At 37.4% G+C, this 26,007-nt stretch overlaps 1 protein-coding gene across 1 annotated transcript in view; it reads left to right on the top strand.

Annotated features, from left to right (window-relative positions):
• The window catches only part of COL19A1 (collagen type XIX alpha 1 chain), a gene marked incomplete in the record, with an annotated part of 3,251,042 nt that overhangs the window by 265,992 nt on the left and 2,959,043 nt on the right, over window positions 1–26,007 (top strand).

Here is a 26,007-nt window from a genome sequence, read left to right on the forward strand (position 1 = left end):
CTAGTTCAAACTAGTTTAGCTATACACTGATCAGTTTCAATGTTATTATAACTCCTTTCCAAAAAATCAATTTTAAGATCTTCAGATGCTACCTTCAACTCATCATCATCATCATCATCATCATGAAGTCTCATAACCCCATAAAATTGATCTTTAAGTACATTTTTACTAACACGTCCAGTATGCATACTGAACATATGCAGAAGGGTATTTTTCTTAACTTTCTTCCTATGGATCTTTGTACCTAACAGACCTAAATCTTTCCTATGTCAGAGTTTGAATATTCAGTTAAGTATTTATTATTCAAAGCTCCGTACTGGCTTTTTTATTCAATGGAGCAAGCACTTGCTGATGAAACAAGACTGACACAGGAAGAAAGTAATAAGACATTTAAGGCAAAATGTTATAAAGTGTGTATTAAAGAACTTTATAATAACGGGGCTGATTATGACAAGAAACTTCAAGTTGTTAAATTAAAGAAATTACAATGTGATATAAATGATTTTAGAAAGAGTCAAGTTTTTTCATGATCATGTAAAATAGAATTAAGTGCTGAGGTTAAAAAATGGAGCAGTACTGAGTCAGTGGATATGACAGAACAGATGATGTGATGTTTCCAGAGGAAGTATCAATGACACAAGAGTCTCGAAATATTAAATGTAGTACGATAAACTGTTAATCAAACTGATAAAGTGACTGCAAATATTATTTCAGAACCTTCTGCTAGTTCTTTTTCTAAAATGTAAGGGCAGAGCAGTTCTGTTTTTTTGTTACCAGAGCCCCTGCCAATAGAATAGAGCTACAGGATGAATTGGTCATGGAGCAGAATCAGGAAGGGGCGAGTGCAATATTCTACAGTGGTAAAATCTGTGAAAACCAGAAAAAGACATTGAATAATCTGGTTGTTAATTTATCTTCATGTGTTTAAATGATGAACAGTTGTCTATGCTTAGCAAGGGACGTTCATTCATTCCTATTCAAGCCTCTGATTTGTCGGAAGTATTGATTGATTTAAGATTTTTTGCCAGAAATGTTTTGGTGTCAGTGTTTGTTGAACATTTGAATTCTGTGAATGGTTTATTTAGAAAATTAAGCACACTTAATCCTGTAATTTGCCTTAATGTTGAAGTGTTTGTGACATTATGTGATGAGGATATAAGACTGGCACTTTCTGCACAACATAGACATAGTTTTGATAACTTAACACCAGGTGAAAGTCATGCATTAATTGAGCTACATAATTCTACATATCTTGAAATCCACCCTGCAAAGTAGGATGGTGGTATTGTAGTAATGAACAAATGGTTAGACATGGAAAGAATGTTCTTGATGTTAAGTGATGAAATGACTTGTATAGTGGTAGCTAAATATATGGTTAAGGTATATGAGATGGAATTCATATTTTTATATATGATTTGTTAATAACAGGGTTGATTGATTCTGATCTATATGATTATTTTATTGTTGATAATCCAGTGATTCCTGTGATTTATAGACTCCCCAATATTCATAAAGATTCTGTTATACCTCCAATGAGACCCATAGTGTCCAGTAGGGGATGGGCTATGGAACCTCTCCATCTGTGTGGAGAAGACACTCAGACTCATCTTCAACAGTACAAATAGAGTTGTAAAAGATACCAAAGATTTTTTGGAACAATTATATAGATGGACAGAACATGTTGACACTACTAAGGACTTTATGTTTGTCACACTAGATGTGACATCTTTATTTACATTATCCCCAATGACGTGGGTATAGAGAGTATCAGGAGCTTCCTTAGCAGTAGAGCAGGTTTTAAAGCCAATAAAATTGAATTGGTTTGTATTCTTTAAGAATTAATTTTGGAAAATAATTTGTTTATCTTTGATGGCAAGTATTATATACAGAAAACTGGTATAGCTATGAGTATAGCATATGCCAATAGCTACCCCAGTCTTGTAATGTCTCTATGGGAGATTGAAAATGTGTTGCGGAATAATGTGTATCAATGATTAATTTATTTTTATAAGTGTTTTGTTGAACAGTTAATAGATTTTATTGTTAAATTACATGCAGCTACTAGGTATTTTAGGTTTACTTATAAATAATCCTGCGATATGTTAGATTTATTAGATGTCAAAATACATACAAGAGATTTAAGTCTGTTAGGTTCAAAGATTCATAGTAAGAACATTAAGAAAAATACCCTTCTGCATATGTCCAGTATGCATCCTGGACGTGTAAGTAAAAATGTACTTAAAGATCAATTTTACGGGGTTATGAGACTTCATGATGATGATGATGATGATGAGTTGAAGGTAGCGTCTGAAGAACTTAAAACTGATTTTTTTGAAAGGATTTATAATAACCTTGAAACTAAGGAGTGTATAGCTGAAGTAGTTAGAATTAGGCGGGACAGATGGAGACAATATTTTTCAAAATCTATTACCCAGGGACTACCTAGGATGAGAGGTCCAGTTAGAAATAGACCAATTTTAACTTTTTCTAATGGCGTTAGCATTGTATGTGATATTATTAATATGCACTGGTCTGTACTTTTAGCAGATCCTCAAGTGAAAGAAGTAGTGGACAATAAACCCAGGTTTGTTTTCAGGAAGAGCTTGTCTTTAAAAAGACAGTTATATTATAAAAGTATGTATGAATCTCATTACTTGTGCTCTGATCAGAAAGGTACCTTCAGATGTAATGCCATTTGTTATTTTGTTATTAAAGTAGTCTTTGTTTGAGGGTCATGGCAGTTTTGGAGCTCTTATTTTAAAGTTTGCTTGTTGCCTGTTGCACTTCTGGTTCTTACTCGTTGGTCTATGTTATTTTCGTAGAATGTTTCATGATTCTTTATTTCCATTCCCTGTGACCTGTGGATACATAGACTCATTTGTATCACTGTAACAAATGCAGATGCACAGTCTCTGACTGATCTGCATACAAAATGTGCCTTAGATGCTGGACAGATAGATGCAGAATACATACAAAGAAACGTGTGTTTGTCTGCATGTGACCATGGTACAAACCACACAGTAAAATGTATGACATACTGTGACAGAACACAATAATCCTGCATTCCATCGGTGCGCTGAATGCTGACATAACTGAATGGAAAAACAACAGCACATGGCAGGGTTTTCAAGGCAGTGTATGGAGCATGAAACCTATATTCTATGTATTTTGTAAAAACACTGACCAGTGACGGTAAGGGAAACAGAATGCAAAGGACACAGAGCCCTGTCTGCCTTGAATATCCAGAATGTTGAGGTAAAAAGAAACATAATGGGCAGGGTGAGAGTGGTCATGAGCACACTGAAAACATGGGCAAGGAGTAATGTATGCAAATTGCAGAGGAAACACTGCATGGCATCTATGTACCTGATACTTTATAAACCAATGAGGCAGGAGTATATACAGCCACTATTACATGTTGTTGATTTGAAGGATATATATATCTATGGGAATGGATGGGCTTCCGCAAAGTACTGCTGCCAATTTATTTCCTAGTTTTGCTTATATTACATGAGCACTGTTACATCAGGGTAAACTTGACAACAGTATGCAGCTCATTAAGCCACAGTTACAGAATAGACAGGAATAAGCCCATACAAAAGCATGCAAGAAACACCAATAATGTAATCAGAAGATAATTAAAGTGTTAGCATTTTACATTTCTGAGAGGAACAAAAACACAAAAGAATACAATGTTTTATACAGGGGCCCCTATATATCCCCACCATGATCTAGCACTATGTGCATTTAAACAGAATAGAAGAATGTAAATTACCCCTCTAGTGATGACAGACATGATTTATATTGGTAGCTGTAGGAGCAGCATAGAAACCAGATGCACACCAAATCACGTGTCATACATTGCTTGGCATCTGACCCATGCTATTGATGTTAGGAGAGATTTTGACTTATGAGGGATCTTTGTAGCAAGGGTAAGGCAGAGAGGTGTTTTGCTGTCCTCCTCAATCTCACACATAGATTTTACATTGATAGCTGTAACCCATTCCCAACCTGCTTGCTTTGCCTATACTGTACTGCTACACTGTCAGCATAAACTTATCCAGGTTTAATTTCTCCAAGTCTTTTGAGTTTCTACACCATGTTGGGAATGAACCCCATTCCAAATCAAAGCATGATTAAAATTCATGAAATTAGTATTGTTTCAGTCTTTGATGTCAGCCAAAAGTACTCTTTGCAGCACCAGCAATATTCCCAGAACTGACTCCTTTTGTAATTCAGTGGAGTTACATGTATTGATAGCATATCTAAATATGAGTGTAAATTCATTTTTATGAGTCCCATTGTTCCTACTTCTATTGGAACTGTCTGGATATCCCTCTTCCACACTACTCTCATTTCTGCTTACAAATTCAGGCTTTTTATGTATCTCTCTGAACGTAAGACTCTATAATAACTGGGTGTAGCAATTTCAGTGATCAATGCTACTTTTGTCTTTTTTTTCATGGACTACTATATCTGTTTTTCTCGCATCCATGTTTTGAACTCTTGGCAATGGGTGACCTCATGTTATATAAACGTCATTGTTGTCTATAACACTTTCAGGCTCATGTTTCCAATGCTTCTTGGGTACTTCAACATTGTAATGTTTGCACAGTGCTCAATGCAACAGCCTTACCAGATTATTATGTCTTATAGGCCCTTTGTCATTAGTGTATCACACCCAGCAACAAGATGTGTGAATGTTTCCAATTCTGTTTTCCACATCCTGCATTTGTCTGCTTCTCTCACATGTTTGATGGACTTTGTAAACCAACGTGTACATAATCCAACTTCCTGGACTGCCAATGCACGCCTTTCATCTTTTGGTTGAAATTCGCCTCTCCTTAACCATTCCTGTGTCAAATTCTGATTGACATGAGGTTGTCACAAGTTTTCTGTACTTTCAACTATATTTATTCCTATCCCAGATTTCCTGTCTTCTCATCTGATCCTTCTCCTTATATTCTTTATTTTGTTTTTGGGCACATTCAGTCGCTGGCAGATTTTTGTCTACTTCTGGTTTGATTTCCATTCCTGCTCGACACCTATATGCTTCTGCTAAACTAGCCAAGGAAGTCATCTTGGACTTTTTCTCCACATATTCTAAAATTGTCACTATGCTTAGATCTGCCGAAGTCAGCAGATATGTATGCAGTGCTACAATTGCAGATCTGTACATGTAATCAGTTTTGAGAAGGCCAATACCTTCTTCAGAATGAGGAATATGTAATCTTGGTATAGAATGCTTTTTTATATATCATTTGATAAGCGTGAAGCATTTCTCTTGTTATCTAGTGTTAATTTTAGTTTTCTAAAATATTCCTCTTGGAATTTTGTTTTTGTTCATGTTTTATTGTTGATACTTCATCAGTTCCCAAAGATTTACACACTCCCTCTGGCTCAATTTCCTTTACATCACATTCCTGTCTTAGACTGATATTTTCTTGGTGCTACAGCTTTCCTGCTTTAAATGTTGCTTTTGCACATTTATCAAGGCCAAATGGTATTCTTATATCACCCAAGAAAGTTTTGACCACTTGCAGTTGTGCTTTCAGTTCCTCATCTGATGAACTATACAGTTTTAAATAATCCACAAAAAAAATGATTAGAAGATTTTACACTTGGTTGTTTTCTAGGAGCAAATTGTAATCATGACCTAATCTGTTAAGTAGACAGCTTAATGAGTTAAGGGCAAGGCAAAATATCCTTGTTACAATAATTTGTTCTTTATCATGTCTTAGTTGCAAAGTCGCTTGCCACTGTTTCATGGTAACTGTAATGTAACTTATCAGTGTAGGGTGTATCTTATACATGTGTATTCGCTCCTTTATCCATTAATGTGGGATGCTGTCAAATGCTTTTTTGTCATCTCTCAATGCCATACTTAAATTCTTTCTCATTTTACAATTTTCCATTATGACTTTATTTAACAACAAATAATCCTTTGTTCCATATGACTTTTTTAATTAATTTTTGCTCTATTGCGATGATTGAGTTTCCTTCTAACTGACTATAAACTCTGTCAGCATCAGTTCCAGTATATAGTTTATACATTATCGGAAGGCAAGTTATTGGCCTGTAGTTTTTAGGATAGCTTGCAGGTTCACCCTTAAGGAGGAGTATCATTTTCCTATTGTTAACCAGGTTGTTGTGATGCACATGGGAGTAGTTCTTACTCAGGGCTAAATCTTTGTGTAAAGATATTAGTATGTTTACCCAGAAGTTAGGTAATGGATTTAGGCTTAGGGTTTTCCAGTTAAGAGCTTTTCTTAATTTTGTTTCAATTTTTCTGGTCAGTACTTTAGCCTGTTTCATATACTATACATTTGGACTTCTTACTATTTCTTTTACTTCTTCTATCCATTCAGAATCTATGTTATGTTTCACAGGGTCTTCAAAACTATTTCTCCAAAATGCATATACACTATTTCTTCCTTTTTTCGTGATGTTTCTATTCCTTTTGCTTTGTACCCTAATTCTCTAAAAAACATTTCCTTTAAATTTATCTGCAGATCTTGTAAGTCTGTCTGTCAGTACTGATATCATTAGTTTATTATTTGCAATAGTGTAGATCCTGGTCTGTTATGATACTGCATGGGGCTTTTATCATGTTTGTCTTTCTAAGTATGTTTGTTGATATGTTTGCTCTTCTACACTCTTCTAAAAGTGACACTTCTTGTTTTAATTGCTTTAAAGTTTTTTTCTGTGCAATGTCGCCGTAATGGCATTTGATTTCTTCACTTCCTTTTGTGATTTTTGTGGACTACTTCTTCCTTCTATAACAGGGAGGGGCATCTCCCCCCCTGAGTTTGGCTTATCCAAATTGCTGTCTGTTTCATTTTTTAACCTACCACTTCCAGTGATATATGCTATGGAAAATACAGATTTTGTGAAAACAGGGTCCACCACATGAAGGTACCTGCCAAGACTTAAGGGTGAATTCAGTTCCAGCAATACTACTCTCCTTTTCATGATGAATTTTATCATCTCTCTATTTGGACACCAAATATTATCCACTATTGCTGATGTGTTATGTTCCTCCAGAATTTATTTAATATTAAAGTAAAATGTCAATTGGGTTTTCTTTATCAGTCATGTATTTGTAAATCAACGGTTTACAAAGACAACAAAGTATTTTGCTATGAGATTTTGGGGGTTATTTTAACTTGTATATACATAGAATATGATGTGTGGCAAAACGTACATATGGGTGTGCTAGAGCAGAGGATGTATTGTGCTTGAGATTGTTTAGGAGACTGTGCATTATCTGGCCTAAATGTTTGTTGGGATTTTAACAATGTATAGGGTGGGGAGTGCACAATGTGAGCATTTCAACACAGCATGAAAAAACATTGTACTGTACTGGGATGAATATTCAAATATATGCTTTGGACGCAGTACTACATTAACTATGAGGTACATTTTCATCATCTGCGTCTACAGAGTAAGAGTTGGAAGCAGAAAGTGCATGCCAAACTTATGTGTGCTGGGGATAGGATATATAGGGAAACTATGTTTTAGCAAGGCTGATAGTATTGCTGTATTACTAGAGATAGATAGATAGAGAGAGAGAGAGAGAGTGTGTGTGTGTGTGTGTGTGTGTGTGTGTGTGTGTGTGTGTGTGTGTGTGTGTGTGTGTGTGTGCGTGTGTGTGCTGGGGGCTGAATATAAACAGTGGTGTAGTATCCACATGTGTCAGGTAATGAACTGTAAAGGAAGTATATAAAAATGGATATGTATACAGGCAAAGAATGTCTGTGACTGATGGCTATTAATATACTGTGTGAAAGAAATTTACTTCAAGTGTAAAGTAATTTTGTTAATGAGTGTCACGGACTCTGCTATAGTGATAAAGAAGATATATATAACAATTTGTGATGGGGACGTAACAGCAAAGGCAGTGAGTGCCATTGATGAGTGGGACTGGGGATTTAAAGGAATGTGCAATGTTATTCATGATAGCTGAACATTCTTTTAATAAATGCTTTATTGGCATTCTGTCAACATTTTATAAGCAAGTATGACAACATAAAACAAAAGAAAAGAACATCACAGAACACTCTAAATAACCATGTGAAACAAATAAAGAATAGGAACTGCTTGCAAGTGATAGTCAGCTCATCTAATTTCCTTAACAATAATTCTCTTTTCCTTATGTTAATTTCTAGCAATAATAAATCCTAACTTCACAGATAAGAGTACTGCAGAATTTCAAATCCTGGCACTGGTGTTTTGTTTGATAGTAAGATACTCCCTACAAATGTTTTCAAAATAGGCTTGAGTGAATTATACAGAGAGGTTACAGACTGTTTCCACTCTCAGGCTATTTGCATTTTACCACTATGTCCATTACCTACAGTGCTCTCCTACTCTTTGTAATATTAGCATTTCTACCATTACTAATACCAAAAAGCCAACACATTGTTGGTCAGTTACTGAAAATATCATGCAAAGTTCATATAAGCTGCTTCCAGTATACTTCACTCTGACATTCCCAAAACATATGTAAGTTACCTGCTGCCTCATTACCATGTCTCCAACATTGACTAGTTCAAAGTTTACCTTCTCTGAACAACTGCTCTGGAATATGCTACTATTTTTATATTATTCAAAGCCATTGATCCCTTATTTTGGATTATTTACCCAAAACAGTAACCCCTTTCCAAACTTATGCCTACCCAGGGAGAAATGCTCCATTAGAGTTACAAAACATTACAAAAATTGCAAAGTATTTATTAAGAAAAAAAGAACCAGTTTCTTAACAGTAGAAATGGGGGTTTCAAATCATGCAATGGACATCTTGCATAAAATTTGACCTGTTAGTAACAGCCTGCATTTAATTGCTGGAACTTGTGTTCTGAGAGATTGACTTCCAGACTATCTGCAAATAAACAGAGCTGAGTATATTTTTTGGTTATAGAGCTTGTTAATTGTTGCTTAGATCTCTGTTGAAACTGTTGTCTCCCTGTTCTGAGAGACTGATCTGCAAATATACAGAGCAGAGTATATTTTTTGGTTTTAGAGTTTGTACTGTTAGTTGTTGCTTAGATCTCTGTTGAAACTGTTTTGTCGCACCCACCCTCCCTATTTTTGGTTTTTGTAGTTTAAATTTCGTGGCTTTTGCAGTTGCCCACCCCACTGCAGATTTGATTTGGGACACTCCCCCAGTCCCATCTCTTTACCACATTCTACCTAATAAACTTTTTCTGCACTTGCTTTTAGTCCTTTTTAATTTAATTGCATTTTTTTAAACTGTGTTTGGTCTAATATTGCTACATACTCAAGTGTGCTAGCTTGCACTGCATGTGAATTGTTTTTATTACTGTTTTTGCTACTTTTCTGTAAAAAAAAAAAAAACTGTAAGCCTGTTTCGTACCTTTCCTGTAACTAGTGTTCCAGATACAGATTTGCTGTATCCAGGACTGAATGTAAGCTTCTGAGCCCCCCAAGCCTTTCTGTGTTGGAGGGAAGCATTCTAGCTTATCAGTGGGAGTGGTAAGCACTAGTTAACCTGTCTACCACATAAGGAGTGGTTCTGGCCCAGAAAATTTAGTTATTGGCCATTTGGGCAATCTTTTCCATCTCTCTCAACTTACTGATTTGAAAACCTGCATTTGCACTTGTTTCTGTCCTGTAAGTCGTCTAGTGCAGATACAGATTCTTACTTTTAGCACATAAATTTGCTTATTCATGCTCAGCACTTGTTCAGAACTTGTAAGCACTAAATAAGCTACAAATTACTATAACACTCAATCTTCCTCATTACCTAGAGGAAAACCGTTTTGGTACTTACTTTCCTCACTTGCTTAGAGAAAAACAGCTCTTGTACTAACTTTCCTCACTTATCTAGAGGAAAATAGTTTTTTTTCAGGCATGTCAAAGGATCAGCTCCCATTGTCCTCTCCTGTCTATCTGATGAATCTGGGCATCTTGAGACAATGTAGAAATTGCCTCATGTACACAGACAACCCTCTCCTCCTACCACCCAACACTACAACTTGTGAGAGATGCACTTATCTAGCCAAACTGGAGGTAAAGCTCTCTACAATCAAGAATGAACTTGACAGTCATGAGGAGAAGGTAAACATTTGCATCACACCACACTCATCACATAGTCTCACTAAATCTACACCACCAGAATCCACACATAGTAACACAAAAACATTTGCGGAGGCTCTCAATAATAATCTGTCTAAGCAACAGAGACTTCCAAAGCAGAAACACAAGCAACCTCCCATCCGCCAATACAACCCAAATGACACATAGCCCACAGACTCAGTGTGCCACTCAACCACAGCCAATAAGGCAAAACAACGTACCCAACACACTAGTCATAGGTGATTCTACAGTCAAGCACACTGATGTCCCACTCACCAGGCTAAACAAGGAGAAGTTTACTGTCAGCTGCCTGTCGGATGCCAGGATCCACCACATAACCCACGCACTCAGGTAACTCCACAACAAGTACATATATGACTCTGTCATTGTCCATGTTGGTGTGAATGACCTGAGATATACCTCCCTGGACTACATGAAAAGAGACATGGAAGAGCTCTCTGATCTTGTAGCCCAGGCAGGTATGACCCTAGCCCTGAGTAGCATTCTACCATTGCCCCGAATGATACCGCAGTACAAGGACAAAATGATTGACTTCAACAATTGGCTAAGCTTCTGGTGTCATTCTAAGGGGATCCAGTATCTGCCTGCTTAGGATGACATGGTCGACAGACCAGGATGCTTTGCCACAGATGGCCTGCACCTGTCGCCCCTGGGATTCTGGATACTGGCTAAGGCTTTTGCTGCCCCTATAGTGCCTTTTTTAGGCAAGGTTCAAATAACAAATTCACCACTGTAACAGTAACAGGCAAGCAAAAACTGAGGGTAATGCTACTCAATGCTAGAATTCTAAATCTCAAAATGCACTAACTCGAGGAACTCCTTAAAATGGAGAACATCGATATCTGTGCAGTGACTGAGACCTGGTTCAAGGATCCAGGGAGCACCCCTGCACTACCAGGCTATAACTCATACCACACTTTTTGGCCATGTAACCTGGACCGAAACACCAAAGGCGGAGGTGTGTCCATATTCATTAAGGATATCAACACCTCCAGGCTAGTTGCTCAGCATAATGCATCAGAGGTTATCCAAGTGCAACTAACTCAGGGCAAAACTGCAATCCAAATTGTAGCTTGCTACAGATCCCCCACCATGCCCCAGGATTCCCACTCCTCTTTTCTTGATGTACTGGAAAATATTAGGGTTCAACCAAACACCCTAATTATGGGCGAGTTCAACTACCCCACCATTAACTGGGAAAACTACTCGTGTACCAACTCCTTAGCAAAACGTTTTCTGTAATTCATAAACTCCAATGCCCTGGATCAACTTATCCACACCCCCACCAGGGGCAACAATATCCTAGACCTAGTCATTACCAACATGAGTGACCGGTGTTCCACACCTGAAGTCAACTCCTTGTTGGTCCGATCCGACCATAAGCTAATCACCCTTGATATCCACATCCCGCCCCCACTCCCCATTAAGGAAACCATGGTAAAAAATTTCTCCAAAGCCAACTTCATGCTTCTTAAAACAGAAATGGTGAACTTCATGACACCCATGCAGATGGACAATACAGTTACAACTGCTGAATCCTACACAAATGCACGCTATAAGCACTTACACTAGTGCATGGATCATGCTATCCCAAACAGAACCAAGAAGCTATCCTCCAAAAAATGAAGCCAATCTGGTGGTCCCCTGCCATAAACAAACTGTACAACAGAATGAAGAAACTGTTGCAAAAGAGAGTAAAATCCTATAAGTGGAGGAGCTTCCTGGTCAGCCTCAGTAAGATGCTGAGATCCCTTATAAGATCCTCCAAAGCTAGCTACGAAAACAAAATCACCACTAATTCTAAGGACAACCACAAAGCATTCTATAGCTATGTCAAGAATCTCGATGGCAACACCAACATCTGCTCTGAGTTACAGCACAAAGGCACAAAAATTACAGAACCAAATGATATTGCCAACATCCTGGCAGATAGGTTCAGTGCCCCCCCTCACCCCCTAAAGGGCCCATATCTATACAGGAAGAATGCAGAGTCCCTATAATCACAACTATGCAGGTAAAAGCTGAACTCTCTAAAGCCAAAAACACAGCATCCATAGGACCGGACAACATCCCAGGCTGCGTTTTACACAAACTTCAGAACTAACTGGCTCCCCACTTAAGCACCACATTCAATAATAGCCTCACATCAGGCTTTGTGTCCACTGAATGGCACACCGCAACCGTTATCCCACTCCACAAAAGGGGAGCCACCACTGATCCCAGGAACTATCGACCTATTAGCCTGATGAGCTTGGTCTGCAAGGCCATGGAACGTATCATCATGGAACTCATAAACAAAGACATTAGTAACCTCCAAACTCTGGATCCCACCCAGTTTGGACTTGTGTAAGGCAGATCATGCCTCCTGAACCTGATTGACTTCTTTGAGGCAGTCACCAAAGCCATAGATGAGGGTAAGGTGGTTCACACAGCCTATCTTGACCTTGCCAAGGCTTTTAACACCATCCCCCATTCTGAAATTATAGCTAAACTCACTAAACTAGGTATAAATCCTTACATCCCAAGATGGGTTGCCAACTGGCTCACTGACAGAACCCACACTGTAAAAGTTGCAGACTCCAAATCTGACCTCAAAGCAGTGACAAGTGGAGTACCACAGGGTTCCGTCCTGGGACCTCTCCTGTTTGGTATCTACTTCTCTGAAGTACAGGCTAACACAGAAGGCTTCTGGCTAATGAAGTTCGCAAATGACTGCAAACTACGAGCCATAGTCAAGTCCCCAAATGATGTGGATATCCTACAGAAGGACCTCGCTGAGACAGATGCCTGGTGTCAGAGCCATGGCCTCAAGCTCAGTGCCAAAAAGTGCAGTGTCATCCCCTTTTGTAAAAACTCTGTACCCATGAACTACCACATAGGCAGCAATCTACATAACACCGAATGTGTGATAAGAGACCTTGGGACCCAGGTGGACAGTAATATCTCCTTTGATAGTCACATCGCCACAGTAGTCAGGAAGTTCTTCTACATGGCACGCCATCATAAAAGGGTTCTCATCCAGGAAAAAAAGGTAATTGTTCCCCTCTACTCGACACTCATTAGTCCCATTATAGAGTACAATGCCCCTTTTGGAATGTACCTCACAACACATCTGCAGCAGCTGGAAAGGCCACAGAAGTACCTCACAAAGAGGATTACTGGCTTCAAACAAATGCCCTACACTGACCGCCTCAAAAAACTCCAGCTTTGCTCCATAGCATATCGCCTACTCTGAGGTGATCTCTGCCAAACATATAAAGCTATGTCAAACCCAGAGCTGTTGGACATGCTATACCTAAAGAAATCCCAATCCCTCTGAGCTACACGGTTTAGGGACCTAAACCTTGTCACCACAATAAACAGTACATGCTGGAGGGATAGATTCTTGTCCCGGAGACTTCCCATACTCTGGAACAGGCTACCCATCAATGTCAAACAAAGTTCTTCATTAGCACTCTTCAAGAAAAATCTTGATGAGTGGATGGGAAATTGGAAATACACCTCGGGGATCACTTCTGTGTCTCTGCTTGACAGTGGCACAGGAAAATAACTTTCTTGGGTGGCATAAGCCAGGGGAACCTTGTTGACTAGGCTTATGTAGGCCCTTGGGCTGATAGCCTAGTACCTACCTATGAACCTCTATAATCAGTAATGTAATCAAGACAGAGGTTAATACAATTTGATTTCTGTAGGAGTGTGATGCAATAATAAACAGGTTGCATTTGCATATACAGAAATATAGAAATTTCATTTATGAAGGAGTGATGAAAAGCAGCACACAGTTTTAAGTATAAAGAGGATTTATTTACATTTACAAGATAAGGCAGGCTAACTGGAAAGTTAGGGGTTGGTGACAGTCTAGAGATCCAAGAGAGAGTCAGTCAGGGTGTGAACAAAAACAGAACCAGGAGGAGTCTAGATGCTGTTTTAGATTGTTTTTAAAGCTAGATGCACAGCTGTCCTGTTTTAGTGGAATAGGCTAGGAGTTCCACTGTCCAGTGACTTAGGATGAGCATAGTGAATCTCCAGCTGTATTACAGGATTTGGAAATTATTAGTAGACTCCGATTACCTGATCAAAGCCAAGATGGTGGAGAGAACTGCTTCAGAATGTTTTGCAGAGAAGGGCACGTGTGTGGTTTGTGTTTTATTTTTTGGACAATTTTAAGTTGAGTGAATATAAGGCAATTTGTTAGTTCTAGCCAGTTGAGCTTCTTTCTCTTCTCCTGTAAGTCATGCATTTTGTATGTGCTGAATCAGCTTTATTTCTGGCTTTCCGGTCAGCATTGGAAGGCTTTTTATGACATACAGAATGTGCTGCAGCTCCATTGTTGTTATTGCCTTAATCCATCAAGAGATAGTTTTCATTTGCACTACCTTAATACACCAGACTTCGGCCATCTTTTCTAATACTCTTCCCAGATTCTCTTTGCAAGTTTCCTTCCATGTACTACTCTTTATAACAAGTCCTAGATACTTGGGGTATACTGTTTCCTTTATTACAGATATACTCTCTCTTCTTTACTGTGGTAGCCAAACCAAGAATGTCTTATCCATGTTGCACTCTAGACTCGTATCTTATCCAAAAGACTTAAGTGTCCAATACCTTTTCTATAATTAATTGTAGAATGCTTCTCACTATAATGCAGTTATCAGAAAACAACAAAAATGCACCCTGTCCCCTGATTTGCTTGTCTCTATCCAATAAAAGCTGCCTGACCTTGAAAGCCATTTCCTCCTTCACTTGTATAAAAAGTGGTAGGGATTTGGAGGGTCCCTGCCTTATTCCTCTTCCTACATTCCCTGCCTCAGACAATCCCTCTTTCACACATACCTCAAATGTACAATTGGTATGTAATAATGTCACCCACCTTAAGAAAGATCTTCTTATCCCCTTTTTCTCTAGTCAGAAAAAAACAAAACATTAGCTGACTGTATCAACTGCCTTCCTATTGTTGAATAATACTAATCCTGCTCTAGTGCTTTCCAATCCATATCTATTTGTGAAGAGTGGTAGGTTTGGTATAATAGTTAAGGTGTTTACCTCACACCAAAAGTACAGTGTTTTATTCCCATCAAAGAATTTAGCTAGGCTTAAAATGGTCCACAAGGGCAGCTAGCCTAGTGCATATGCTCTGCAAGTTCCAGCCTTTAATACAACTCCCCATACATCTTATCTTATCCTTCGTCATCTTTCTCTTCACTATATGCCTCATCTCCTTGTACTCCTGTCTGCTTAGCCTATAATGCAATGAGCCTCTGACAAGTACTCAAAATAGACCTCTCTTCAATAAAATCACCCTGGTGTACTTCTACTAAACTCATGAACAATCTCTGTAAGTGTTTTGCCAGTATCTTGACTAAGATCTATCAAAGAAATAGGTCAGAAATCACTTGGTGTTGATGTCCTCCTTGTCTTCTTTTGGCAACACCATTTTTATTGCCTGGATGTAGCCATCTAAGAACTACACACTATCCCTTAAGTAGTTATATGACTGCTAATTTTTCTTCCAAAATATGCTTTCCCAATAATAAAATTCCACCTTGATTACATCTGTACCCAGGGCTTTATTGGCATTTAAAATCTGAAATATCTGTACTGATCTACCCAGCTATAATCTCCTGATCAGTGAAAACTTCACTCCCCTGTCCCCGACACGTGTACCACATATACCCCAAAGCATCCCTAACACCTGTTCCCCACCAAGAATCTCCAAGGAGCAGGTCTTAAACACCCTCTCCAAGGCCAAATATACAGCCTCTATGTGACCAACAACATTCCAGGATGTGTTCTATGTGGGTTAAAAGAGGAATTAGTATCACCATTGGGCATGCTTTTTAATCACAGCCTAAGCACCAGCTTCATCCCAGTGGAATGGAAAAGAGCTACTGTCATCCCTTTGCACAAAAGGGGTGCATCCACGGACCCCAGGAACTATAGACCCATTAGCCTGACCAGCCTTATCTACAAGGCCATGGAAGAAATCATTATGGACCTTATTAAAAAAGATATAAGCAATCCTGGCCATGAAATGAATCATTATGGACCTTATAAAAATATATAGGTAATCTCCAGAAACTTGGCCCCACCCAGTTCAGCTTTGTCAAGGGGAGATCATGCCTGTTAAACTTGGTGGACTTCTTCGAGACAATCACCAAAGCCCTAGATGAGGGCAGATCTGTGCATACGGCCTACCTAGATTTAGCCAAGGCCTTTGACATAATTTCCCACTAAGGCATCATTGATAAACTCACCCAGCTGGGTATCTACCCATATATTGTCAGGTGGGTTGCAAACTAGCTCACTGATAAAACTCATATAGTCAAAATAGGGGACTCCACCTCCTCCAGCAGACCAGTAACTAGTGATGTTCCACAGGGATAGGTTTTGGGGCCCCTACTGTTTTTAATCATGAATGCAAACTGGGAGGGATCATGGAAACCATTGAAACCCCTAGCTGAGTCAACATCCTTCAAGAAGGTCTTACACAGACTAATGACTGGTGTCAAAGTCATGGTCTTAAACTTAATGCAAAAAATGCATTATCATCCCCTTGAGCAAGGGTGATGTTCCTGCAAACTACCACATCAATAGCAATATCCTCAGCACACAGTCAGTGTGGAGAGATCTGGACACAAAGGTTGATGACCATGTCTCCAGAGTGGTAAGAAGGGCATTTTATAATGCTCATTTCATAAGTAAGGGCATTGCCTCCAGAAAAAAAGAGGTTATAACCCTCCTGTACTCTTCCCTCATCAGGTCAATAATAGAATACAGTGTTCCCTTTGGTATGTTGCTTTTCAAACACCTGCAGCTATTGGAAAGACCACAAAGGTTCCTTACAAAGAAAATTAAGGGTCTGTGAGATCTGTCTTATATGGACAGACTGAAATCATTGTCACTTTACTTTGTGTCATGCAGACTTCTCAGAGGTGACCTGTGCCTTGTATCTAGAGCAATCTGACCCAGCTTTAATGGAAATGATGCACATTTGCAAGTCAAATGGCACATGGGCCACTCACTCAGAAGACCTAAACCTGGCATATGACATCAACAGCAGTTGCTAGAGAGACAGATTTGTCTCACAGAGGTTGCCCCACCTTTGGAACAAGATTTCTATTCATGCTAAACAAAGCCCCTCATTGGCCCTATTTAAGAATAATTTGGATGATTGGATAGGTAACTGGAAATTCACCCCCGGGGTTCCACTTGCGTCACTTTTAGACAGTACAAACTGTGCTGATTTTAGTGTCTGCTTGAACCAGACACCCTTGGGAACATAAGTTGAACTTGGCTAGGCTTGTAAAGGCCCTAAGGTTAGCTTAGTAACCTCCTATGATCCAACCATCTGCTTTGCTCCTGTGTTATGCTACTTTCTTTTGCTGCATAGAATTCCCAGTGAGGTTGGGAGTGCACCTCAGGTTTGACATGTAAAGTAGTATAAAATTATTTTCAAAGCTTCCCTTATTTCTGAATCTTAAAGTAACTACCTGCCCCTTTTTAGTTATAATTTGACTAACAGATATTTCCTCCTTTCCAGACTTAAGTCAATGCTTATCATCTTAGATCACCTTCACTTTTCAACCACCAACAGTCCCCTTTCCTAGCAATTCTGCCTCTGCCTGGGATATATCTAAAATGTCTATCTCCATCCTCAGTCTTTCTGTGTTACTCTTTTCTTCTTCTGTTCATATTCTTTTCATTGCATTTTTGCTGTTAAATTTCCAACTGATTTTCTTTCATCTTAATCAGGTTATCATTTGTCTTATGCACCTAGGGCTGATGCAACACTGGAAGCTAAAACGAAAACTAACTGCCACAAATTGGCTCCAAACACCCTCACCACAGATAATATTGTACCATGTACATGTCTTTGTCCTTGTCTTTCTTCTAAGAGATATTTTGGGCAGTTCCTATATCCATTACTGTTGCCACTATGAAGCATAGGAGTTTACACCACCAAGGTGTAGTTTTCATACCTGTCCCCTGATGCCTTCAAGCCATCTCCTGAGAACTGTCCATCTGGATATAAGGGACATAAATACATGTCATAAATGGACAGTCAAGTAGACTTAGTGAGTTTCTGTATATTTACATATCTCTATTAGGAAGTCACATGACCCTCCGCCTAGAAATATAAGAAAAAAACATTGCCCATAGATGTCAGTGATAGTGGTGCAACAGACAGCACATTTGTCTTGTATGCAAAAGGATGCGAGTTCTTTTCCCACACCACATAGATTGATTGCTGATGCTATAATGCAGCCCAAGAAAGCTGCTGCATTTCTGGGTGTTTCTTTTGGATGAAATGCGAAACTTAGATCCAAACAGATTTTGTTAGTGGTAGCTCAGGTGGATGTAAAAGATCCCACAGCACCTTCTGAAAAGAGTAGTGATCCTTTATTTGTCATATTTACAACATTTACATGTTTACAAGTACATAGCTGCACATCTGTCTTTCTCTCTCTCTTTTTTTATTACTATTCTTAAAGCAGCATTATTGTTTTTCTTCCATAATTGACCTCCACTCCTTCTTGCACAAACAGAATCTACTTTTTTACAATATATCCGCCAAAATTAGTTTCCCATTAAACAGAATTTCTTTCTGTCTTTCATTCCAAATGAGCCATACTACACAAGATAGATTCTTATTTTCCCTTCTCATATATTCTTGTTCTTATAATATGCACACATAATATGGAGATTTTATTAATATAAACATGTTCATTTCTATAACATTTATGTCATTAATGTTCTCAAAAAAATTCTTCGCAGAACCTTTTCCAGAGTTTCACCATTGTCTTTTATTTCAAATAAACATGCTGTCACTTCATCAGATATGTCTTCCCATGGATTTATATAATGATATTGTTTCATCACATTATTATGCCATACCCTTCTAGCCTTCTCTATATCATCAGTTTTTATTTTCCATGTTAGTGATGTTTCTTGATATTTTTTAATTTCTTCATTTATATGTTCTTTTCTCTTTTTCCTTATTCTCATCATCGCCCATAACTATTTGTGCTGATATTTAAACATTCTCACCATTATTTTCTCATTCTCTTCCTTTTCCCCATGTTAATACTCCACGCAAGTTTAAAGAAGCAGAATAAACAACCGGATTAGCAAGTATGCTTATCATCTTAGGTCACTTTCACTTTTCAGCCACCAACAGTCCCCTTTCCTAGCAAGTTCTGCCTGGGATATATCTAAAATGTCTATCTCCATCCTCGGTCTTTTCAATGTTACTCTTTTCTTCTTCTGTTCATATTATTTTCCTGGAATTTTTGCTGTTAAACTTCCAACTGATTTTCATTCATCTTAATCAGGTCATCATTTGTTTTCTATACTGACCTTCCTTTTGCATTAATTCCCCACTTAATGATACTTTGCATCTTTCCCACCAGAAAATCTACAGTTGTCCTATTTATTTTATTCATTTCATTTGTAATCCCAGTTTATGTTATACTATTCTGCAATCTCATCTGCTTTCCCCTCCCTTTTCATTTATAGTGTGCTCATCTCCATTCTCCAATTTTGTCTTCCTGATAAGGTTCCCTAGCCTCCAGTTGGACCATTGCATGATGTGACAGTTTAAAGTCTTGTTATCTGTATTTCAACAACATATGTCAGCCACAGTCGAAGAACTAATATAAGGTTAGGTTTGCTACCCTGGTTGTATACATCATTGGAGAAATTGGTGGCAGTCCTTTGACCATGGACTTCAATTTAGCTATCAAACCATTTCAACCTCTTTGGATAATATTTCACTACCTTCAGTACCTGCTTCTTTGATTTTTAAATGCTTCTTCTGTAAACAAACTATCTAGTGAAATGTCCTCTCCAATTTCTGCAAAATTATTTTCCTCCATATAGGATGGGAGCTCCACCCTATGTTCCATGTAAGCATCATGAGGTTATTTCTAGGACTCTATATCCTATTTGCCCTACTCTGGTTCTATTCCTCATTACTCTGACTCTCTACACCAAGAATTTTACCTACTGTCATCCACACACAAAGTGAAAGAGATGAAGACTGTCCTTTCTTGTGAATACCCAAAAAAGCACATACGTTTGATCCAAAAACATTGGGAATAAAAGGAAAATGACCACAGACTGGCTTCAAATACCATGACCACAGACAGTATTATATACCATGTAAATGTCTTGATCCCTGTCTTCCTTGTAAGAGATTCTGTTGAGCAGTTCTTTTATCCACCAGTATTGCCCCCTATGAGGCAGGCAAGTTTACACCACCAAGGTGTAGTTTTCTTATCTGTCCCCTGATAACTTTGACCCATCTTCTGGGAACTGCCCACTTGGATATAAGGGACAGAAATACATGTAGCAAATAGACAGTCAAGCACACTTTGTGAGTTTCCATTTATTTACATATCTCTATTAGGAAGACATAACAAACTGTCCACCTAGAAATGTGAAAAAAAAAATATTTCTTAAAGATGCCTGTGACAGTGACACACCAGGTAGCAATTTCTCTTTGGTGCACAAGGCTGTAGATTCTGTTCCCACACAGGGCAGAATGATTGCTAACGCAGTGATGCTGCAATCCTGGGTGTGTCCCCCTTTGGATGAGATGCTAAACTGAAGTCCAATCTGCTTTTGTTGGTGGTAGCTCAGGTGGATATAAAAGATCCCACAACACCTGCTGAAAACAACATAAAAATCATTATTTACTTATTTACAAAATGCACATATTTATAGGGACATATCTACAGGTTTCTCTCTTTTTTGCTATGTATTATTTTTCTTACACCTCCTCATTGTAATTCTTCCATAATTGACCTACAATCCTTCTTGCACAACCATAATCTACTGTTTCACAATATATCTGCCAAAATCCATTTTCCATTAAACAGAATTTTTTCTGTCTTCCATTCCAAATAACTCAGATTACACAAATACATTCTTATTTTCCCTTCTGACATATTCTCTCTTCTTCTTATAATATTCCTACATAGGCATGTTCTTATAAATATATTATTTATGCCATTAATGTTCTTAAAGTAATTCTTCACAGAACTTTTTTCCAGAGTTTCACCACTCTTTTACATTTCAAAGAAACATGCTGTGTCACTTTATCAGGTATGTTTCCCATGGATTTACATAATAATATTGTTTCATCACATTATTTTACCAAACCCTTCTATCTTTCTCTAGATGATCAATTTTTATTTTCCATGTAGGTAATTGTTCTTGATATTTTTTTAATTTCTTAATTTATGTGTTCCTTTTCTCTTTTTTTTATTCTCGTTTCCCATAACTATTTGTGTTTATATTTAAACATTCTTACTATTAATTTCTCATTTTCTTCCTTTACCCACTTTAATACTCTGTACAAGTTTAAAGATGCAGCATAAACAATTGGATTTAGTAACCCCGGCCCCCATTCATCTTTCCTTATATACAACATACCTGTTTTCAGTGGATTTAATCTTGAACCCCATATAAAAGAAAACACCAATTGCACAATTTCCTTTTCATATTTTTCTGAGATCATATAAACATTTGACATATGTGATGTTTTCCCCATAATTATAGAATTTCCCAGATAAACATTTTTCCAGAATGCTAATCTGTACATCCTCCACAGAAGACATATTTATTTCATTTTATTTATTAAAACCTCCCATTGTGTCATAACTACATCATTTTTACTAAATTGTATCCCCTGCAAAGACATTTACACACACCCAATTTTCACACATCACCCAAATCCTTACTTTTATCTTTTTTCAAGGTCATTCCCCTTTCCTTTAAGCATCCATTCAGACATTCCAACACTTCCCTTCCTCGTATTGTGCTCCTAGCAACTAAACTATATTGTCTGCGTATGTCAAAACTACAGGAATTGCCCTGCCTTTTGCATCGCATATCGAAGATCATTCATTTTATAAGCCACTTCACTCACTGTCACATTCATTACCGATGCAAATAATATTCGACTCATGGGACATCATTGTCTTATACCACACTTCATGCCTATTTCTTTAGTCAGACTCCCATTCATTAACACTTTCTCCCAGCAGATACCTTCTCCCATCTCCCTTTTAAATATCTCTGCCTAAACAGTAAGTCTTTATTTTATCTCAATTTTTTTATACATTTCTTTTCCATATAATAATACTCTCTTGTATTTCTCTCTAAACTATGTAAGACATGTTCACATACTTCGCTTTCTTTTACTTTCTTACATCATCCTGGTATTGAAAAAATACTTTTTGTAATTCTTTCATTCAGACTAGTCTTTATAGAAGTCATTATATGATCCTTTCATAACTGCAATACTTTCCACTCTCCAATTTCACTCTATAATTTCTTATTTATTCTTTTTATTCCCTTTTTTATTTTAATATAATCCATTTCTTCCATTACATCCATCCATATTGTTAAATTGTATGAAAAAATCTGTCACAACTGTATCACCATCTGTTACCCCCAAGCCTTCGGATAATACAAAATAATCACTTTTAAATCTAAGTACTCCTTCTATAACTCTGTTGACATTTGTTTTACACAACTAATTTACCATATTTATAACTTCCTGTATGTTTTACATCTTTACCTGTCTTATTATATTTTCCCTTTAAATCACAATTAAAGCCCTCTGCAATTATAATTTTCATGTTAAACATTGCATAATCTAATATTCTATGAAACAGCGTTCCTTGCTAATTTTATATGCATGCAATGCTGTAGTTTTTTCAATGTGCAGTCTTCACTTAGCATCCACAACAGGTAACCCCCATCCTTACCAACTTTACATCTAGTATTTCTACTATTTCTTTTACACAACATAACCACTCCAGAATAAAGTTAATTTAATAAGTTCCGTATTATATTTCTACCCCATAATTCTTCTGTTTCCAGTCTTTCTTCACTTGTCAGGAAGCTTACTTCCTCTAACAGAATCCACACCACATTTAGCACCCCATTCCAGTATCTCTATCCTTCTTACAGTGTAAATAATACTGTTCACACTTACTGAAAGTGCTCTAAAATTGTTGTTTTTCCTTCTTTTTAAGTTTAGGGGAAATGTTTTTAAATTTTCATTTTCCTATTTTTACTCATTTTGCAATTGAATATTTTTTGGGTTTAAGTACAAATAATCCTTGATCCTCAGAATCAGATTTTTCACTGGCTAGAACCACCAAAGATTATTAGTATTAATCCCTCCTCCTGACCTCTCTTCCTGCATGCACTCTCTCTCTCTCTTTTCATTTTGCAAATCTCTCTGTTTTTTTTTAATCTACCTATACATGCGCCATTTCTTCCTCTCAAAATGCTCCTGCAAATCTCCCTTCTGCTCTAATTCTACCCCTTTACCTTCACCACTTCCCCTTTCACTAAAAGTTATCTTTACATATCCTTGACTTGTATGCATGTACCTCCTACACGTTATGCATGATTTTTATTTTCAGAATTTTGCTAAACCTCTGAAGTCAATTGCCCTGTAATAATTAAATTTTCTTCTCTCTGTTATTTCACACTCTTTGTATGTACACATTTATGTATGAATTCACTACAGTTTGTATCTTGAAATTTTGAGGTTAACTTGCCTGTACATATTTTATTTTAATTGTTCTATGTTATTTGTTTTGGAGCTTTTCTCCCTGGGCCTCCAATGAAAACATGCCCTCAAGACCCAGTGGACTATCCTGGTAATCAAATACTAACAAATAAATAATACAAAATAAATGTTCCCATCCATATTTTTTGTTATTCTACAGTTTCTTCTTCTTCAGCTAGTTCAACGCCCGGCCCCCTGTTGTCCTTCCTCTTTTATGATGTCTTCCCTTTCTTCTTTTTCATTATTTACTGTTCACTCTTGACAATCCATCCAAAAGTGTCCCTTTTTTATACAGCTTGCATTCAGGCACACATCTTCTTATTGCATGTCCTTTCTCTCCATACTGGTGATGTACCTTGCCACAATCATTAATTAAATGAGAAAAGCCCCCACAAAAGAAACACGATTTAAGCCGTCCCTTAATATAATAATATCTAAATGTCCCATTATGGCCAGGCACAAAAATTACTCTTGGCACATGTTTCACCAGGTATTTTTTCACATTTCAAATCAGCTTCCAACTTCTACTCTCATTTCATAACTTTCTCTAATCTCTACCTTTCACACAATTATCAACAGTTTCACATAGACCCTGCATGCATTTTTAACATTGTGTTCTCCCGGTTCATCATTTCTAAACTGCAAAATAACATTTTGTAGCATTTACATTACTAGCAGGAAACAAATAGTTGTTCCACTGATAAATGTGTATTTTTTACACAGCTCCAGAAATTTCATTATCAGTCCATCAGTCCAATGTTAAGTCTAAAAGCCTCTATCCCAATATGTATAAAATACCTAATTTCTTTAACTTTAAAACCCAGAACACTTGCCAATTTGATCCACACATAATATTGTCTATTACAAAGTCATTTTTTGTTCTTATCCTCACACTTGGTCTTTCGTTCTTTTTACAAATAGTTTTATTTACAGTTTGTTAATGCTCTCCTTTTTGTGTGCTGTCACTGCTGCATATGTTTTACTTACTGCATTACTTGCTGTCACAAAACCAGAGACCTTCTCAGTTTGTTGCTGCTTTCCTTTTCGACCTCCTGTTACTGCTGCATACGTTTTAACTTCTGCATTCTCTGCTTCCACATCACCTAATTCCTTTTCCATATTACCAACCTCAGCATTTCCAAAATGTCATCTGCCATCTTATCCCATGAAGATAACTATCACCTGGATTGTCCTACTCAATTATTTTCAACAGAACATCATCTGCAAGCCCTCCTTAAACTAATTCTGTTATTTGCATCATTTCAACAGACAGACTTCCTTCCTTCTCCATGGTGATAGCTAAGCACTGCTCGTTTGTAACATCCACCACACAGGAATCTTTGTTCATATTCTGAAGCTCCATATCGAACAAATCTTCTTCAAATTCTCAATTTCCACCTCCAAACTCTACCTAGATTTTTCTCTTCCTCCTCCATCCTGCTGCTTCACTGAAGCCTCCTCATTGCTGCTATAGGAGCCCTCTAGTGCCATCTAGCAGCTCCAGAGAGTAGGGGAAGTTCACGTTTGCTGTAGCCATATTATATAAATGCCATCTCAGGCCTTGGAAAGAAGCTATTAGCCTGGTGGGACTATACTGGTCAACTTAAAGGATAAATAAAAAATAAATAATGCTTTGAATAAAACACTACTAATGTAGCCTAGTCCTGGGTGCACATATATATATTGTAAAAAAGTTTGTTCATGTTAGGAAATTAATCAGTTTTGTCAACTGGAGCGCACAGAACTTTGCCAAACCAAGTATATATATATATATATATATATATATATATATATATATATATATATATATATATATAGCTATTGTTATACATGGTTTGGCCATTAGTTGCTGTTGCTAATAGAAATCTTTCACATCTGTTTGAAAGTAGGTGAAAGGAGCATCCACCAAGATATACAGATCAAAATACAACACAAAACATGTTCTAATTGCATTAATAAGACCATCCCAGTCAGACATATATCTTACAGAATGGTTAACTATGTTAATTAAAACAACTCTGAGTAGCAAAAGAGAGCTGACCAAGACATATACATGCTGCATATCTGTACACGTCTGACTGGTTTTCCATTTAATAGCTTATTATGGGATCTGAAGAAAGTTAAATTGAATCAACATGCAACAATTTTCAAACTTGATGCATCACATTTCAGTCCCTCCTCCAATGCTGAAGAAAAAAATCATTATTTTGTATCAAAGCAATGTGCAGTATCACAGTATATTAAACTACATATATAAATTAAGGTTAGCAAAGTCATAGAGTCCTCTTAACATGTAC

This window comes from Protopterus annectens, chromosome 2.part2 (genome assembly GCF_019279795.1).
Source record: "Protopterus annectens isolate FY-2018-M chromosome 2.part2, PAN1.0, whole genome shotgun sequence".
NCBI lineage: Eukaryota > Metazoa > Chordata > Ceratodontiformes > Protopteridae > Protopterus > Protopterus annectens.